Source organism: Squalius cephalus (genome assembly GCF_949319135.1).
Source record: "Squalius cephalus genome assembly, chromosome: 17".
In the NCBI taxonomy this organism is placed as follows: domain Eukaryota; kingdom Metazoa; phylum Chordata; class Actinopteri; order Cypriniformes; family Leuciscidae; genus Squalius; species Squalius cephalus.
In genome coordinates, this window is record NC_137138.1 from 2327097 (window position 1) to 2333796 (window position 6700).

At 33.1% G+C, this 6700-nt stretch overlaps 1 long non-coding RNA gene across 1 annotated transcript; it reads left to right on the forward strand.

Annotated features, from left to right (window-relative positions):
* Window positions 1-43: 43 nt before the first annotated feature.
* LOC307144516 lies at window positions 44-432 on the forward strand. Its single transcript, XR_013818776.1, has 2 exons — window positions 44-226; window positions 315-432. It is a non-coding gene; the product is annotated as an uncharacterized lncRNA (long non-coding RNA).
* Window positions 433-6700: the final 6268 nt, after the last annotated feature.

The window sequence follows — 6700 nt, forward strand, 5'->3', positions numbered from 1 at the left end:
TGTTTTATTAGTTATTATAAAGATAGACCAGCCACAATTAAAATAATTCAACATTTATTTTATATGAAGTCTCATAAATTATACACAGAACTTTTGCAGTCAGTCCGAGTAGAAGATACAAAGCCATCAATGAGAACAGCAGTGTTATGGAATGATACAAACAGATTACCATCATTTTTATTAAACATTATTAAAGTATTTAATCGAAGTAATGTTTCTGACAGGAGTGGTGTGTGTGTGTGTGAGTGAGAGAGAGAGAGAGAGAGAGAGAGAGAGAGAGAGAGAGAGAGAGAGAGAGAGAGAGAGAGAGAGAGTGTGTGTGTGTGTAAGAGTGAGTGAGTGATAGTGTGTGCATGTGTTTGTGTGTGTGTGTATTCATATATTAGTTACTATAGTAAAGCTGCATTTAAAGCTGTAATTTACATGTTTTATCTTATCTACAGGTCTAAATGTCCTTCAGGAGCAGACTGAGGAGACACGAGATCTGTCAGTCGGCTTTTTTATCGGCCACCGTCTTCGGTGCGTGTGCTGTGGATCCGTTCACCGCTCCGTTACACTCATCCTGAGGGAAAGAGGAGGAAGAACAGGATGAAGGACAGCGACTGATCGACACAGTTACAGTACCAGATCATATTAGACACAGTCCTGCTTCTGCACGGGTTAAGTCAGCTTTGAAAACGTGGTTAAAGAGTCAGGTTTGAATACTTCTGTGTTGTGTTATGGTTTTATAATTCTGGGGGATGTTTTACTGTTAAATAAAGAATTAAATTAGAAATGATTAGATCTGCTCAATCTCTGTCTCCAGAACTATAACATCAGACTGATTTAAACACATTATAAAGGGTTAGCACTGTATTTGACAGTCCTGTTCCCACGATGCACTTGTTATGGTAATGGTAATAACTGTGTACTAACCCTGAAGCTACTGTACACTAAACCTAACCCGTGTATTTACCTTATATAACACACAACTTTCCTGTAAATGCATGAACTGTAAAATAAAGTGCAACCTATAGATTCAAAATGACATGAGAGTTAATAATAAGTTTATGTTTTTGGGTGAATTATTCCTTTAAGACTCCACACTGTATTAATATTTGTCAGAATATGATGCAGTGTTGGGTGTGTGTGAGTGTGTGTACGCGTACAGCGCAGGGTTTGTGCGGCGGCTCCTTCACTGCACTCCTCCAGAAGCGAGAGATGAAGGGAGAGATGAAGGGATAGATGATCGGCTCCAGGAAGCGCTTATACACCCACAGCAGGACCGGGATCACGATACAGGGGATACACACCATATCTGCAGATAACTGAACACATTATTAATATTCATATCTGCAGATCTGAACACATTATTATTATTCATATCTGCAGATCTGAACACATTATTAATATTAATATCTGCAGATCTGAACACATTATTAATATTCATATCTGCAGATCTGAACACATTATCTCTCTATAAATTACAGGAACGTCTGTCTGTCTGTGTGTCTGTGTGTGTGTCTGTATGTCTGTCTGTGTGTCTGTTAACCACATATCTCTCGAACCGTTAGTCCGATGGATTTCAAACTTGACAGGTGTCTCGCTACGGTCACGAGTAAGTGCAGTGCGAAGTTTGACGTTGTTTGGATGAGAAATGCTAAAGATATCGTTAAATATATCATTTTTAAAAGGTTGTGGTTTAAAAACATTCTGACATTAGAGAGTTGTATCGGTCAAAGAAGCCCCAAGAAGGTTGTGGTTTAAAAATAAACATTCTGACAATCAGTCAGCTACACTGTTTACTTCTGAATATTATAGTTTGGATCCAAAACGTGATAAATCCATTTTGATTTATTTGAGTAAAAATGTGTTTTCTTTACCAAGAAACCAACAATTACTAAAAACACACACAAAAACTGATTTTGCACGGGCATTTTGCACTGCTCCCTGAATCAACACGCTTATTCATTTGTGGATGTAAACTGAATCTGTAAGTCAGCTAAGCTGTTTACTTCTGAATATTATATTTCATTCTGGTGCGCTTAACGTTATTGCTACTGTGTAATAGTAGCCTATGCTATTCACCAACTAAACATATCCTATTCAATGCGTTCACAGTCTCTTTCACAGGCATCATTTGTAGTGGCCTATACACAAACTGTTTCCTCAAGCGTAGCGTTTTCTCGGAGTTCACTGTGTGCTTTCTACCATGCACAAATAAAAATGTCACTGAACTTTTGCTGTGTAATTGTAACAATGAGCACTCAAACACACCAAACCAACAATTACTAAAAAACACACACAAAAACTGATTTTGCACGGGCATTTTTTGCACTAGTTAATATTAATATCTGCAGATCTGAACACATTATTAATATTCATATCTGCAGATCTGAACACAATATTATTATTAATATCTGACGGAGAACTGAACACAGAACACATTATTAATATTCATATCTGCAGATCTGAACACATTATTAATATTCATATCTGCAGATCTGAACACATTATTAATATTCATATCTGCAGAGAACTGAACACATTATTAATATTCATATCTGCAGATCTGAACACATTATTAATATTCATATCTGCAGAACTGAACACATTATTAATATCAGACGGAGAACTGAACACAGCACACATTATTATTATTAATATCTGCAGATCTGAACACATTATTAATATTCATATCTGCAGATCTGAACACATTATTAATATTCATATCTGCAGAACTGAACACATTATTAATATCAGACAGAGAACTGAACACAGCACACATTATTATTATTAATATCTGCAGATCTGAACACATTATTAATATCTGATGGAGAACATTATTAATATTTAGGGGTGTAACAATATATCATGTCACAATATATCGCATACAAAAATGCATCAATATGTATTGTGTATAGTTCAACCAAAAATAAAAATTACTGTGTGAGGAAAAATTCAAGTTTTCAGAGTTTTAGTGTCAGTACTACATTAAACTACTATATATAATGTTGAATATAATGTATAATAATGCAGTAGGGGAATATGTGTGTGTCCTGATAATGCCAAATGTCTGTTACCAGTAAAAGTGTCCGACATTATAAAAATATATCGAGTCAGAGACACGGTTCAAGCATATTCGTCTAAATTAATTCAGTATTTTCAGCTTCAGAATTATGAATATTGTTATTCTGGCGTCTCTATTGTCCAGCATTGGGTTACAGTAGCAAGTCCAAGACTATTCATTTACACACACAATATAATATCAAATTTAGCATTTTAATCAACAGAACATTTTTTGTTAACCTTTTATCAAATGTCTTGGAGAATCACATTAATATCATGAGTTCAGTGTCGAATCGTGACATGAGGGTATTGTTACACCCCTATTAATATTAATATCTGATGGAGAACTGAACACAGCAGAGATTATTAATATTAATATCTGACAGAGAACTGAACACAGCAGAGATTATTATAATTAATATTAATATATGACAGAGAACTGAACACAGCAGAGATTATTAATATTAATATGAATATCTGATGGAGAACTGAACACAGCAGAGATTATTATTATTAATATTAATATATGACAGAGAACTGAACACAGCAGAGATTATTATAATTAATATTAATATATGACAGAGAACTGAACACAGCAGAGATTATTATTATTAATATTAATATCTGATGGAGAACTGAACACAGCAGAGATTATTAATATTAATATCTGATGGAGAACTGAACACAGCAGAGATTATTATTATTAATATTAATATCTGATGGAGAACTGAACACAGCAGAGATTATTATTATTAATATTAATATCTGACAGAGAACTGAACACAGCAGAGATTATTATTATTAATATTAATATCTGATGGAGAACTGAACACAGCAGAGATTATTAATATTAATATCTGATGGAGAACTGAACACAGCAGAGATTATTATTATTAATATTAATATCTGATGGAGAACTGAACACCGCAGAGATTATTATTATTAATATTAATATCTGACAGAGAACTGAACACAGCAGAGATTATTATTATTAATATTAATATCTGATGGAGAACTGAACACAGCAGAGATTATTATTATTAATATTAATATCTGATGGAGAACTGAACACAGCAGAGATTATTATTATTAATATTAATATCTGATGGAGAACTGAACACCGCAGAGATTATTATTATTAATATTAATATCTGACAGAGAACTGAACACAGCAGAGATTATTATTATTAATATTAATATCTGATGGAGAACTGAACACAGCAGAGATTATTATTATTAATATTAATATCTGATGGAGAACTGAACACAGCAGAGATTATTATTATTAATATTAATATCTGACAGAGAACTGAACACCGCAGAGATTATTATTATTAATATTAATATCTGATGGAGAACTGAACACAGCAGAGATTATTATTATTAATATTAATATCTGACAGAGAACTGAACACAGCAGAGATTATTATTATTAATATTAATATCTGATGGAGAACTGAACACAGCAGAGATTATTATTATTAATATTAATATCTGACAGAGAACTGAACACAGCAGAGATTATTATTATTAATATCTGACAGAGAACTGAACACAGCAGAGATTATTATTATTAATATTAATATCTGATGGAGAACTGAACACAGCAGAGATTATTATTATTAATATTAATATCTGACAGAGAACTGAACACAGCAGAGATTATTAATATTAATATCTGACAGAGAACTGAACACAGCAGATATTATTATTATTAATATCTGACAGAGAACTGAACACTGCAGAGATTATTATTATTAATATCTGACAGAGAACTGAACACTGCAGAGATTATTAATATTAATATCTGACAGAGAACTGAACACTGCAGAGATTATTAATATTAATATCTGACAGAGAACTGAACACTGCAGAGATTATTAATATCAGCTCTGTTCATATTTCAGCACATGCAGGAATCAGTCAAATTATGTTTACATTGAAATGTTCAAATCAAACTGATGTTCTGTCCATAAACAAATCCATATCTATGTATCTATCTATCTATCTATCTATCTATCTATCTATCTATCTATCTATATATATATATATGTGTGTGTGTGTGTTACATACACAGCATTTCAAGGAATACCATAGTATACGCCCAAAAGCATGGTAGTACTATAGATATTTACATTTATTTGAAACATTATGTTTACATGACCAGATCAGTGTGTTAGCTCGATGATAACCGCTGTCTGCCTGTTTAAGTCATACAGCTGTTCTATAAAGAAACACGCACACTTCAGTCTAATCTACTTATCATATACAAGAGCAGCAGATCATATATTTAATTCAAATCTACACTAAACGCAGTAAAAGTGTGTAAATCTCACCTTGTTATGCGGAAGCTAAAGTAATATGCTGTACCGCTGAATGACGCAGAGTGTGTGACGCTGATGATGATGATGATGATGATGTCACTGCTGCCACCCAGCGGCGCGGAGGAGCAACAACACAAACAAACCTCAGTCAACTTTAGCATTACTTTAGTGATAATGTCATGAAAGACCGCGTTAAACTTATTCTATTGAACACTTTACCACAGATTTTAATCATTTGGGGTCCATAAAGGCACTACATGAGCTAATAATAAAACGTTGCATACCTTTTTCATTATCATTGGCAAGATAATTGCAACTTTTTTATCATCTTTGGCCGATGTGGATATATCATGTCATTATACAGTGTTTCCAACGAAATCTAGCATTTTTATTTTAGGTATCTGGGAGACTTATGGAACAAATGTGACGTAAAATGTCATAATTATGAGATAAAAAGTCGAAATGACTGTCATTGACATATTGTAAATTTCAACTTCGTATCAAATTCGACCTTGTACATCATAGTTTGGACTTTTTATGTCATAATTTATTTACAAAGTAACAAGTACTACATACGCATTTTTATGGCGAGATAAGTATAAGTAACTATACTTGTTATAAGTAACAAGTACTAGTCTGTAGGCCTAGTTTATCATAACAGCCGCCATATTTGCAGTCTCAAGTACTCTATAAAAAGTGGTAATCTGGTACCTTAAAGAGCTCATTTTACCCAATTTAGCTCCTGAAATTTGTTTTGTTCGTATAAATTGACCTGTTCGGGTTCATACAGTGGTTACATAATATTTAAGATGTCATTTTTAGGTTACTATTAATGTCAGTGTATAAGTATAATCAGAAGTAAGATTCAGAAAAGGAGTTACACATGAGTACAAAATAAAATACAAAACATGCCTTTCAGAAAGTCTTTTTAATTGTATTTTCTTATAAATCCACAGGAAAAAGGCATCATTTATATACAAAACTGTACAATTATTTGTGCAGTCTGAATATAGAAATCTAACAGCTGGACAGATGCAGAAGACAATAAGCAGTCTGTGTTCATCGATCAAAGTTTTATAGTTTATATACACTGATGAAGGCAAGATCTGCATCATTTAACACCTGAAAGGCTGAAAGACACAAAATGCATTTAAAGCACATTACATTCACACTGAAGCTCAAAGATTCAGTCTCAGCTCGGATACAGACACTATCATTTGAACTCGGGATCAAAAATGAAACTTCACTGTGTGATTTTTCCATTGACGTCCAAGTGAATCAAATTCATCAAGTGCATTTTTTTCATGTTTGGCACATCGGTGTCATGA